Raw genomic sequence first — 13,920 nt, forward strand, 5'->3', positions numbered from 1 at the left:
GCAGAAATTAAAAATAATACTTGCAAAATCTTCAAAAAGTAGTCTGAGAGAAGCCAGAAAACATACTACTGACATTATTAAGCTGACTAGTTTTTAGTGGGTCTACTAATTTAAATGCTACAATGCCCACTATAGCCTACGGTTTGCAGTGGAAATTTCCAGAAAAATGATTGCTTTTGTAAAATTAATAAGAAAAGAAAACATGAGAAAGCTAAAATTTGTGAATTACAGATATAACTACTACGTAGAAAATTCAATTTCAGTATTAGTGGTGGCAGTAATTGGAATCACTGGAAATTAAATCAAGATTAGCAATGATTAAAATTATCTTTACAGTTTGTAATAAAAGTTAAAGTAAGCCAACTCTTACTTTAAAAGGACTATAAATAAGTGGGACAAGTCCCAGACTTGGACAGCAATCGTAATATTATATATTAGCCAGGGATCTCTGGAAAAACTGAATCAGTAGCATATATTTGTGTGTTTCTCTCCAGAAGAAAACCAGAAACACATATATGTATGTGTGTGTATGTGTGTGCATGTGTGTTTGTGTGTGTATATGTGTATATACACATATATATACACATATACATACATATATACATACATATGTATATACATATATACATACGTATATATACATGTATATATAGATACACACACGCATATATACATATGTGGGGGTAGAGAGAGAAACTAATTTATTGTGAGTAATAGACTAATAAGATCATGAAGGCTGTAAAGTCCCTCAATGTGCCTTCTGCAAGCTGGCAGTCCAGGAAAGATGGCAGTGTAATTACTTCAGACCCAGTTCAAAAGCCTGAGATGGGGGGAGCTGATTGTGAAACTGTTAGTCCCAGGAAATGAGAAAATGAGACAAGATGTCCCACCTCAATCAGGCAGGCAGGAAAAATGGGGCAAATTCTTCCTTCCTACACCTTTTGTTCTATTAAAGCTCTGAGTGGACCGGATGATGCCCATTCACATTGGGAACGGCAATCTATTTTACTAAGTTCACCAATTCAAATGCTAGTCTCATATGGAAACATCTTCACAGACACACTCAGAAACAATGTTTAATTTGGGAACTCCACGCCCAGTCAAACTGACCCACAAAGCTAACCATCAGGTGTCCACTGCTTGTCAGCTGAGCATCCATGCACACCCCTTAAACCATTCTTAATCTCCAAACAAAGACAGTAACAAGATCATAATTCTGCCTAACATGATGCAACTATCCTGCATACAACCGAAAATGCATTGGCCTTTTCCCAGAAAAGGAAATAGAGTTCATGGAGTGATGTCTACTCTTCTCCTTGGTATCCTGTGACATAAGCCCTATGATGTATCCTGTGACATAAGTCCTGTGACATAAGTCCTATGATGTAGTCCTATGATGTAGATACGTCTTATGCCACATGATAAGGGAATAAAAAACGGAAGGAATCAAATATACATATGCACACACACATACACTTATTCATAACAAAATAAGGAGGAAACACTTATGAACATTACAGTCTTTGTTTCCTTGTTTCTATAGGTGATCACATGGTCATAGGTGGTGTTTATAGCTACCTTCTTCTACTACTCATACTGTATTCTCTTTGCTTTCAACATGTACCTCAACTGTTCGTGGCTCTTTTCCTGGTGGGATGACTCACACCTCCATTCCTGAAGGATTGGGGCCATTACTATTTCTGCTGGATGGGACTGTTGTAGTTTTCCATTGACAAGACATGGTAATACTAAGCCAATGTTGTAACTCAATTCTTTGCTTGTTGATTCAAAGGCATGAAAAGTCCAAGTGGCCTGGCAGTCTTAACTTCCAGTTCAGTAGAAACATTGGGCTTCGTGGTAGAAGCATTTCTCCCTCTAGAACCAAAACCTGTAGACCAGCATAGCATAAAGTCAGGAGAACAGGAAGAAAAAAAAAAAAAAATGTTAGTGAGTCTTACAAGTAAGAGAAAGTAATACCACCCACATTTCCACCCCTTGATTCATGGCCCCAAGAATCCTGGCCATGAAAGAAAGGGCACGTTTATTGGACATTGATTCAGGGCATATACAGCCTTCTGAAAAACTTGCTCCAGCCCTGCAAAGTATTGTTATGCAGCCGATGTCATAACTAAATCTTTAAAAGGCCATTAGACCAGTATATAGAGCCAATTCCTTTGGGATGATGGGGAACATGGTAAAACCAGTGAGTTTCATGAGCATGAATGGGTCCATTGCCACCCTTCCTTTGCTGTGAAGTGAGTTCCTTGATCAGAAGCAATGATGTTATAGACTACCTCGATGGAGAAGGCATTCTGTAAGTTCACACATGGTAGTTTGGGCAAAAGCATTGTATGTAATGAAGGCAAATCCATATCAGAATAAGTGTTGATTCCAGTTAGAGCAAAATTCTGTCCTCTCAAGATGGAAGCAGTCAAATTTAATCACCTTGCCACCAGGTAGCTGGCTGATTATCTAGGGGAAAGACGCCATATTATGGAGTCAGAGTTGATCTCTGCTGCTGGTGGTTTGGGCACTTAGTGGTGGCCACAGTCAAGCTGGCTTGAGTGAGTGGAAGTCCTTATTAGGGAGTCCATACATAACCTCCATCCCTCCCACCTGGCCACCTTGTTCATAGGCCTGTTGAGTGATGACAAGCATGGCTGGGAGAAGAGGCTAACTAATATGCACAGAAATAGTCAGCCTATCCACTTTATTATTTAAATCTTCCTATACTAAGGTCACCCTTTGGTAAGCATTCATATTCAAATAGCTTCATGATTTTTGCCCGTTCAAGGACTATCCACATACCTCTTCCCAAAAACTTGTTTGTTACTAATTTTCAAATCGTGTTCCTTCGAAGTTCCTGACCATCCAGCCAAATTATTGACCGCAACCCATGAGTTGGTATATAATCACAATACTGGCCATTTCTCCATCAAACAAAGTGAACATCCAGGTACACTGCTCCAAGTTCTGCCCCTGGGAAGATTTCTCTTCACTACTGCCTTCAGGAATATTCCAGGGATGGACTGTAGTGCTGTATTTGTCCACTTTGGGGTGGTGCCTGCATATCCTGAAGAACTATATGGAAATCAGGTTGGAGTCTTTTCTCCCTGTGCCAACTTATCTTAGGGAACTCTCCATGCAGCCAGAGATGTGGGCTTGGGGATAGAAAACAGTGTATAGCAGGAATGGGAACTTGGGCACTTGGGTCAACAGCTGCTCAAGCCTGATCATGTGATGAAATGTTACCATAAATACCAACTTTATGGCTTGATGAGTCAGGTAACATCCAGTTCATGGGCAGCTCAGGTTGCATGGTAGCTTGGTGACACATGGTTAAGTACTTAGTCTTTACTCTGTAAAAGGCAGGGTTCTCCAGAGGGACAGAACCAATAGGATATATATATATATATAAAGGAGAGTTTACTAAGTATTAACTTATAAGATCACAAAGTCCCACAATAGGCTATCTGCAAGCTGAGGAGCAAAGACAGTCAGCCTGAGTCCCAAATCTGAAGAACCTGGAGCCCGATGTCTGAAAGCAGGAAGCATCCAGCATGGGAGAAAGATGTAGGCTGGGAGGCTAGGCCAGTCTCTCCTTTTCACGTCCTTCTGCCTGCTTTATATTTGCTGACAGCTGATTAGAGTTTACCCACCAGATTAAGAGTGGATCTGCCTTCCCCAGCCCACTGACTCAAATATTAATTTCTTTTGGCAACGCCCTCACAGACACACCCAAGATTAATACTTTGTATCCTTAAATCCAATCAAGTTGACACTCGGTATTAACCATCACACTCCAGCCTAGTAGCAGGACCAGAGTTGTTTTGGAAAAGCAGAATAGGCCAGGCCTGGGGGCTCACACCTATAATTCCAGCACTTTGGGAGGCTGAGGTGGGCGGATCATGAGGTCAGGAGATTGAGATCATCCTGGCTAAAATGGTGAAACCCCGTCTCTACTAAAAATACAAAAAGCAGGGCGTGGTGGTGTGCACCTGTAGTCCCAGCTACTCGGAAGACTGAGGCAGGAGAATCACTTGAACCCAGGAGGCGGAGGTTGCAGTAAGCCGAGATAGCACCACCACACTCTGGCCTGGACAACAGAGTGAGACTCTGTCTCAAAAAAAAAAAAAAAAAAAAAAAGAAAGAAAAGAAAAGGAGAATAATTATCTGCATGCAGGCCCTTGCATCAAAATACTAAAGGTCCACACTGTGCTTCACCAATAGAATTCTACCAAAGACTCCTCACACTATCCCAATATGCTGGTTCATATGGCCCAATTGCCATGGCAGCTTGCACAGCAGCCTGTACTTGCTGCAAAGCCCTCTCTTATTCTGGGCCCCATTTAAAACTAGCAGCTTTTTAGGTCATTCATTAAGTGAGCTGAGGTAACATATCCAAATGAAGAACATGTTCCTTCTAAAATCCAAATAGGACCATTAGAAGTACCTCTCTCTTAATTGTAGGGAGAGCCAAATGCAACGACTTTTTCTTCACCTTAGAAGGGATGTCTTGAACTTCCCCACACCACTGGACCTCTAAAAATTCCACTGAGACAGAAGGACCTTGAATTTTAGTCACAGTTTACTTTTTACCCTCTGAAAATCAAGTGTTCTACTAATAAATCTAGCGTAGTTGCTAATTCTTGCCCCCTACCTCCAGTCAGCATGATGTCATCAATGTAATGGACTGCTGCCATATCTTGTAGAAGGGAAAGGTGATCAAGATCCCTGTGAACTAAATTATGAGGCAGAGGGAAAGAATTTATCTATCGCTGAGGTAGGACAGTAAGAATGTATTTCTGGCCTTCCCAGCTAAATGCAAACAGCTTCTGGTGGGCTTTATGGACAGGGATGGAGAAAAAGGCCTTTGTCAGATTAATAGCTGTATACCAGGTACCAGCAGATGTTTTAATTTGCTCAAGCATTAAAACCACATCTGGTACCAAAGTTTCAATTGGAGTAACCACCTGGTTAAGTTTATAATAATGCACTATCATTCTCCAAATTTCATCTGTCTTCTGCATGAGCCAAATACACAAATTGAATGAGGATATGGTGGGAATTGCCACCCTTATACCTTGCAAGTTCTTGAAGCTGGCACTAATTTCTGTAATCCCTCAGGGACATGGTATTGCTTTTGATTTACTGTTTTTCCTAGGTATTGCCAGTACTATTGTCTTCCACTTGGCCTTTACCACAATAGTAGCCCTCATTCCATAGGTCAGGGAATGAATGTGGGGAGTTGCTGACTATATCTGTTAAAATTATGCATTCTGGAACTAGGGAAATAACCACAGGATGGATGTGGGGACCCACTGGACACGCTGTAAGATGAACCTGAGCTAAAATTCCACTTTAAACCATAAGTCCTATTATAACTGGTGGGCCAAAGTGATGTTTTGAGTGTCCTGGGATTAGTGTCAGTTTAGAGTCAGTGTTCAGCAGTCCCCAAAAGTCTGATTATTTTCTTTTCCCCAGTGTGCTGTAGGGGCCAAGGGAAAACTTCCCCTTTGCTCTCTGATGATTCACTGAAAATCTACTGACAAAAGTAAGCTTAATAGGAGGGAAAGTATACAAATTTATCAGCATGCAAACGAGGGTTACAAAATATAAGAACTCAAATAAAAGGCCAGATGGTGGACACTTTCATACTCATCTTGTGGTTACAGCAATAATGTGGAACTTGAAGCATGGCAACACAGGTTATGTGGGCAAAATAGGTTGTGGGAAAGGGGGAAGATGCCTGACTAACAAAGGTAGCCTTATTGATAGCAATAGGAAACAGACAAATTCCTAGGCAGACAGGGACAGGTCTCTGGTGAAAACCCAATATTCAAGCCAAAGAAAATTTAAATCCTGAAAACACAACTGGCAGTTCTGAATAGAGTCCAAGATCGGAGGGAGAACTTCCATCCTCATCGTACCCACTCTCTCGATTGCTTACTGCTGAATTATGGCTTTTAACTAATTGAATGGTGCTTTTTCCAAGACCACCCATGAACCAATCAACATATATTCCCCCATTCTAAGCCCATAAAACTGTGGACTCGGCTTCACAGACAGCAGCCTGATTTCGGGTCCCCTCTCCCTGCTGAAAGCTTTCTTTCTGTTGCTCAATAAAATTTCACTTTGCCTTACTCACTCTCCGGTGTCCGTGTACCTTATTCCACTTGGTCTTGGGACAAGAACCCAGAACTTGGCAAGCTGCGGGCAGCGGGAGTAAAAGAGCTGTAACCCTCCCTCCTGCTCTGTGAAAAACAGGAGAAAGAGCCACTGGGCACCACTCCCTCCAACTCACCAAACAATGGGAGAGAAGAAGGAAAGTCACTGGATGCCACTCCCTCCTGCTCACAGAACTACAGGAGAGAACAAGCTCCAACATTGTTATGTAGATGAAACCTCACAGATGGCGGTCCTTAGGAAAAAAAAAAAAAAAAAAAGATGGTAAATAATCCTTTCAGAATTTTAAAGATTTCCGACTCTCAGTTATAACTTTCTGAGATCCAGACAAGGGAGAGCCTCTGAAAAGTCCTGATTTTATCCATGCAGATTTTCTTTACAGATGTAAATATATTCCACAAAGGACAGCTTTTCAGTTACTCTTATATTTGTAGCCCTTCTGGATAAGCATCTTGAAATATGTCAAAGAAGTATATTTGTGAGTGAATTATTTGGGTTTCCTTGATCATAATTATCCTGATAAAATGCCATAGGTCCTTTGGGGAAAGGTTAGAAAAAATATTAACATTATAATATTTTGGAAGTGCACAGGGGTCCTTCCTCAAGAGGACCTGGACTAGCCTTCATTCAAAGAATTCTAGGTTTGTAAACTGATTCAAATATGGAAAATGATTGAAGGGCCATGACTCAGGTTAGACTTTTGTTCACTTAACCTAGAATTTTTCTGCTTGCACAAGAAGACTTCAAAAAGATCATGAAAAACATGAAAGTAAAATATAAAAATTAAAAACATTGACTTTATTTTTCAACATAAACTCCACCAGTCAAGATGCGTTTGTAAGCAATGATTCCAATCATTTAGTCCATCCTTAAAAGACTGAGGGTTTTCAGAATTTAGCCATGTCAGTTTAGTCTCTACATTAGTAACTAAAGAAAAGTGAGTAATTTTGCCTTTAAAGATTTTTTAAGGTTTGAAAACAAAAAGATGTCAAAGGAGTCAAATCAGGACTATAAGGTGGATAATTAATGATTTCCCATCAAAACTCTTGCAAAATTGCCCTTATTTAATAAGAGGAATGATCAGGAGCATTGTTGTGGTGAAAAAAGACTCTCTGGTTAAGCTTTTCTGGGAGATTTTTTGCAAAAGCTTTGGCTAACTTTCTCAAAACTTTCTCAAAATAAGCAAATACTTTTTTTTTTAAACTTTCTAGAAAGTTTACAAGCAAAATACCTTCAACATTCCAAAGACTGTTACAATGATCTTTGCTTTTTAGCAGTTCACTTTTGCTTTCACTGGACAACTTCCACCTCTTGGTAGCCATTGCTTTGATTGTGCTTTTGTCTTCAGGATTGTACGGGTAAAGCCATGTTTCATCTCCAATTACAAGTTTTCAAAGAGATGCTTTAGTATCTCTATCCCACTTGTTTAAAATTTCCATTGAAAGCTTGGTCTGATCTGCAGCTGATCTGGGCACAACAGTTTTGGCACCAATCAAGTGGAAAGTGTGTCCAACTTTAATTTTTTTAGGCAGAATTGTGTAAGCTGAAACAATTGAGGTGTCTATAGTGTTGGCTACTGCCTCTGCTGTTAATTATTGATCTTTTTAAACTAGAGAATGCAAAAGATAAATTTTCTATGAAAAATTGACTTGTGGTCCTCTGCTGTGGGCCTTGTTGTCAAAATTGTCTTGCTCCTTCTTAAAGCAAGTTATCTATTTGTAAACTGCTATTTTATTCTGGGCATTGTACCCATCAACTTTTTGTAAAGCATCAGTGATTTCACCATTTTTCCACCCAAGCTTTACCATAAATTTGGAGTTTGTTCTGACTTCCATTTTAGCAGAATTAATTTTGAGAACAAAATTAATTCCTATTAGAGATAAGGGCTATTTTCAAACTGATGTCTTAACTTCCTTAGTGCCTCAAATTAGATCCTGTTAAGACATGTCATAATGTTAGTACAAGTTTATTTTGGTGCAAACATTTTTGAAATTCATGCCTAGTTTTTTCATAATATGCTATTAAATAAACTTTTAAAAGACCTCTTGTACAGATTAAGTAATGATTTAATAGATTTTCTATTTCATATCTAGAAATGCCATGATCAGTAAGCCTAGTCCATAGGTCAACATAAGTCAGACTATTATGATTGTTGCTTTAACTCTGCTGTCCATTTGTAGGAACCTAGTTTTTAGATTCCTTCCTGGGCAGGGGTCGTCGCGAGAGACCACTCGACACGGAAGTCACAGTGGAGAGATTTATTGCTAGCGCGCTAGGGTCCTATGTCCGAAGTTGGCCACAGGACCCCGAATGCTTGTTACAGACAGTTTATAAAGGCAAAAAACCACAAAATTTTACAAAGCTTGAGGCGCAAGATGATTGGAGCAGGTTCTGGCCTGAGCGAGATGTCTTACTTTAATTGGTTGGTTTGAACCTGGTTTGAACCCGCGCGGGGTATTTCCTGGACTTGTTCTTCTGTTTGAATTCCAGGAATTTGGGTGGGTGTTTTAGATAGCCACACGGACATCGGGCGAGTGCTTTAGATGGCCACCTGGTCATTGGGTGGGTGCTTTTAGATAGCCACCTGGTGTGGCTTTTCTAAGCTTCTAAGTTTCTAAGTCTAAAAGTCTAAAGGTTTCTAAGTTTTTAAAGTCTATAGGTCTCTAAGTTTCTAAAGGTTTCTAAGTTTCTAAATCTATTTTCATTTCCTCCTCTTTTTGTGACCAAGAGGCTCAATCTTGAGCCTCCTCTTCTGTCCTGAGGGCTTGGTACTGTTGGGTTAGGACCATAGCCTGCACAATGTTTAACTTATCTTTAATAAAGGCGAGTAAGCGGTTAAGTATACACGGCCCGAAAGTCAGGATGAGCATGAGTAGGATAAGGGGGCCTAAGATAGTGTAGACTAAGGTGCTGAACTAAGGGGACTGGCTGTACCAGCTTTTAAACCAATTTTGTTGAGACTTTTTTTCTTTTTTCCGTTTGTCTAATCTTTCTCTTAGTTTTGCCATAGAATCTTTAACCACTCCTGAATGGTCTGCGTAAAAGCAACATTGTTCTTTGAGGGCTGCACAGAGCCCGCCTTCCTTTAAGAAGACAATTTCTAGTCCTCGCCGGTTTTTTTTTTTTTTAATACAACTTCAGACAGAGAGGTTAGAGATTTTTTAAGTTTTGAAATAGAGTGTTCTATGGCTCTAAGGTCTTTATTTATGGCTGCCCTAAGTTGTTGCAGATGGTAGCTACCACGTACTAAAGCTGCTGTTCCGGTCCCAACCCCAGCTGCTACCCTCACTCCTAGCATTACAGCGAGGGTGAGTGAGACAGATTCCTTTTTGGGTCTACTATAAGCTTTCTGTTCATACTGGAGGTCAAAGGAGTCTCCAGAGTGATAGTATACTCGGGGAACAACCTGTACTAACACGCAGTAGTCTGTGCTGCGGTTAAACGCTGCTGTGGATACACAGGGAGTGAGTCCAGTGTTGCAAGCCCACCAGTCTGTCCTAGAAGGGACCAAATAGTGATTGGAGCTAGGCACTGTCAGAGTCTTGTCACAGAGATGCTGATGGCTAGTGGGCACCTTTCCTATACAGATTCCTGACCCAGAAACTTCAGCCAGGGTCAGCTTTTTATGCTGATCCCATGCACATCCAGTAGGATTAGTGGAGTTGGTGAAATTATTAGTGGAGGCAATGCCCTCATAATAAGGGGGGGCTGTCGCTAGGCACAGCCAACAAGAGGAGGTGGATTCTGGCCTGGTCTGGTTCAAGGCAAAGTAAGAGCCCTTTATGAGATTAAGGAGCCTGTCACCTAAGCCCGGGGAACTCAAGGGCAGGGTAGTGCCTTGAGGGGCCTTTGGCTGAGGGCCCTGAGGGGCCTCCGGCCGAGGGCCCTGAGGGTCCTCTGCCTGGGAGCCCTGAGGGTCCTCCGGCCGGGGGCCCTGAGGGGCCTCCGGCTGAGGAGGCCTTGCTTCTGGTAAAACTGGGTTTTGCCCTATTGAGACAGGAGCTGAGGCAGGGCTAACTGCTAGTCTAATTTGGATGGGGATCCTAAACAGTGGCTTTTGGTGTAAATATAGGCCCCGTATTAACCCTGACATCCAGCGGCCATCAGATTTCGCTGCTTTTTTGAATTTGATGCAGACCAGATTACAACCAGCCGAATACCGGGTTCTGGTGCAGGGCTTAACAAAGGACATGGATATGTACCATGGTGTTGTGGCCCATTTCCATTTTCTATTATTAGTAGTTACACAAGTCCAGCTAGCACAATACAGGGAAGTTATATCCCCGCAAGTTTGTTTCATTTTTCCTGTCCGGAATCCGGGGCAGGCATAGAACCCGTTCCGGCTTATGGACACCTTTTTAGCCTGTTTTTTCTATACTCCCCCTTCCATGTTATTTACCCCTGCTACTTTATCTAGGTTGAGATAAAGGTCAGGAAACCAAGTTCCCACAGGGGCAATTTGTGAAGTCTCATATAGGACTTCATGGGTATTAAAATTAGTTACTCTCCAGGTTAGGTTAAAAGGTTGGTGGGGGTTTTTGGTGTCAGCGACGCGAGGAAGGAGGGCTAGTAGTAAGCACAGGGTTAGGTACGAGAGAGTCTTATCTTGAGGGGGTCCTCGGAGCGACGGAGTCTCCATGTCTCAGGTGGTCCAGGCGTCTCTGGAGCAGCCTTGGCGTGGGATGCGTGGATCCAAGTGGCGATTCCGTCAACCTTTATGGCTGTGGGTGTGGTCAGGAGAACAATGTAGGGTCCTTTCCACCGAGGCTCCAGTCCTTGAGAACGGTGTCGTCTAACGTAGACGGAGTCCCCCACCTGGAAGGGGTGGCTGGTCTGCGAATGTCCTGGCCGGTACAGTTCTGCCAAGGTGGCCCAGATTTGGGCCTGTACTGCTTGTAGTCCTTTTAGCCGGGCCTGCAGGTCAGTCTTAGAGTTGGAGGGAGAAAAGGAGTCAAGTAGGGTCGACAAAGGGGGAGGTCCTCCGTAGAGGATTTCATATGGAGTGAGTCCAAAGTGGTTAGGCGTATTCCGGGCTCTTAAAAGAGCTAGAGATAGGAGGCGTCTCCAATCTTTTAAGCCAGTCTCTAAGGTCAATTTAGTAAGGGTCTCTTTTATTGTTCTATTTATTTTTTTTACCTGTCCTAAGCTCTGGGGTCTATAAGCACAATGCAATTTCCAATTAATCCCCAGTATCCTGGCTAGCCCCTGACTTACCTGGGAAATGAAGGCCGGCCCGTAGTCTGACCTAATTACCTTGGGAAGTCCAAATCTAGGAAAGATTTTTTCCAGAATCTTCTTGGCTACTATGTGTGCTGTTTCTTGCCGGGTGGGGTAGGCTTCTACCCATCCTGAAAAGGTATCTACAAACAGTAGTAAGTACTTATACCCAGCATAGTGAGGTTTTACTTCAGTGAAGTCTACCTCCCAATAAGCCCCCGGGCGGCTGCCACGGGTTCGTATTCCTGCTGGCACTCGAGTAGCCCCAGCGTTCACCTGCTGACAGACCTTGCAGGCAGAAGTCACCTGTTCTATTAGAGTACTTGCCTTAGGAATTAGAAAGTCAGTTTTTTTCAATCAACATTTTTAACTTCCGGCTACCTAAGTGTGTCCAGGCGTGCATCTGCTGGATCATAGCCACGGCTTCTCTTTGTGGGAGGACTGTCTTCCCTTCTTTTTCCCAGTTCTTGGTGTCCTTGTTTTCTATAGCTCCTATGGCTCTTGCCTCTTCCTGGTCTTCTGGGGTGTAGGTGTGTCTATCCTGGTCGGTTTTGTTGGGTTCTGAGGCTAAGGTTAGTACTTTTGCCATGGCTGCCTGCTTGGCCACGTGGTCTGCCTGTCTGTTTCCCACTGCAACTGGATCCTGTCCTTTCTGATGTCCGGGACAGTGGATTATGGCTACTTCTCGTGGGAGGAAGAGGGCTTTTAATAAGGCAATTATTTCAGCTTTGTTCTTGATTTCTTTTCTCTCTGATGTTAGGAGACCTCTTTTTTTATAAATACTTCCATGGGTATGAGCCGTTGCAAAAGCATATCGGCTATCTGTATAAATATTAGCCTTTTTCCCCTTGGACAGCTCTAGGGCCTTTGTTAGTGCTATTAGCTCAGCCTTTTGTGCAGATGTGCCAGGGGGCAGTGACTGTGCCCAAATGGTGGTGTGGTTATCTACCACTGCCGCTCCCGCCCTCCGGGTACCTGAGTCAAGATAGCTGCTGCCGTCTGTATACCATGTGTGGTCCGCGTCTGGGAGTTCTGTCTCCTTGAGGTCCTCCCGCGTTCCGTGGGTTTCTGCCAACACCTGCCGACAGTCGTGAGGGCTCAGTTGGTCTTCTGGTGGTGGCAGCAGCGTTGCAGGGTTCAGGGTGACCGGAGGGCCAAACCGGACGCAGTTTGTGTCCAATAGGAGGGCCTGGTAGTGGGTCAAGCGTGCATTGGTAATCCACCGGTCCGGGGGCTGTCGCACTATGGCCTCTAGAGCATGTGGAGTAATAACAGTCAATGGCTGCCTAAGGGTTAACTTAGCAGTGTCTTTGACTAACATGGCAGTGGCTGCCATGATGCGGAGACACGGGGGCCAACCGGCTGCTACAGGATCTAGCTTTTTAGACAGATACGCTACCGGTCTCTTCCAGGGCCTTAATTTCTGGGTTAAGACTCCTTTTGCAATTCCTTGCCTCTCATCTAAGAAGAGGGTGAAAGGTTTTGAGGTATCCGGTAACCTAAGGGCTGGGGCAGAGAGGAGTGCTTTCTTTAGAGTCTCAAAAGCCAATTGATGTTCCTCCTGCCAGGTAAAAGGGGTGCTTCCCTTGGTGAGGGTATAAAGGGGGGCGGCCAGTTCAGCGAAACCGGGTATCCACAAGCGACAGAACCCAGCAGTTCCCAGGAATTCACGCACCTCTCTGGGATTCCGGGGCAGTGGAATGCGAGCCACAGTCTCTATGTGCCCAGGGGTGAGCCACCTTTTCCCCTCACTCAGTATGTACCCCAGGTAGGTTACCTTGGTCTGACAAATTTGTGCCTTCTTGGCGGATGCCCGGTATTTTTTTCTTCCAGTTCCTGGAGTAGATGCCTAGTACCTTGCATGCAGGCTTCCTTTGTGGGGGCCGCCAGGAGGAGGTCATCTACATACTGGAGCAAGGTCACTTCTGGATGCTGGGTCCGGAAGTCGGTTAGGTCCTAGTGGAGAGCCTCATCGAAGAGAGTGGGAGAGTTCTTGAACCCTTGGGGAAGTCGGGTCCAGGTCAATTGGCCTGAGATTCCTTTCTCAGGGTCTTTCTACTTAAAGGCAAAGAGTTCTTGGCTTTAAGGGGCCAGGGGTAAACAAAAGAATGCATCTTTTAATTAAGGGGCTGAGCAAGTTGTAAGGCACTCAGCTCCTGAAGTAGATGCCTGGTAGGCACACTGGTCTTTTTTACCTTAGGCCGCCTCCGTTTTTTTTCCCTTTCTTCCTGGCCTTTTCTCCGTTACTACTGCTGCCAGGATTTTTGTTAAATACTTATCTCTCTTTTATTTTTTCCATCCTCTCGTTCCTCCTGTTCTTTCGCTAGTCTGGCTTCCCTTTTCTCGGGAGTTTCTCTTTTATTATATACTTTTTCTGCCTCTCTGACTAATTTCTGTAATCCATAGGTCTGGATCCTATCTAATTTTTGGAGTTTCCCTTTAATATCTGGTGCTGCTTTGTCTATGAACGACATGGCCACGGTAGCCTTATGTTCTAGAGCCTCTGGATCAAATGGG

The 13,920-nt window shown here is 43.4% G+C and overlaps 1 protein-coding gene across 10 annotated transcripts in view; it reads left to right on the forward strand.

The window, feature by feature from the left end:
- The window catches only part of DGKB (diacylglycerol kinase beta), an 833,256-nt gene that overhangs the window by 172,859 nt on the left and 646,477 nt on the right, over positions 1-13,920 (forward strand). The gene's annotated exons all lie outside the window — the stretch shown is intronic.

The sequence above is a fragment of the Chlorocebus sabaeus genome, chromosome 21 (assembly GCF_047675955.1).
Source record: "Chlorocebus sabaeus isolate Y175 chromosome 21, mChlSab1.0.hap1, whole genome shotgun sequence".
NCBI lineage: Eukaryota > Metazoa > Chordata > Mammalia > Primates > Cercopithecidae > Chlorocebus > Chlorocebus sabaeus.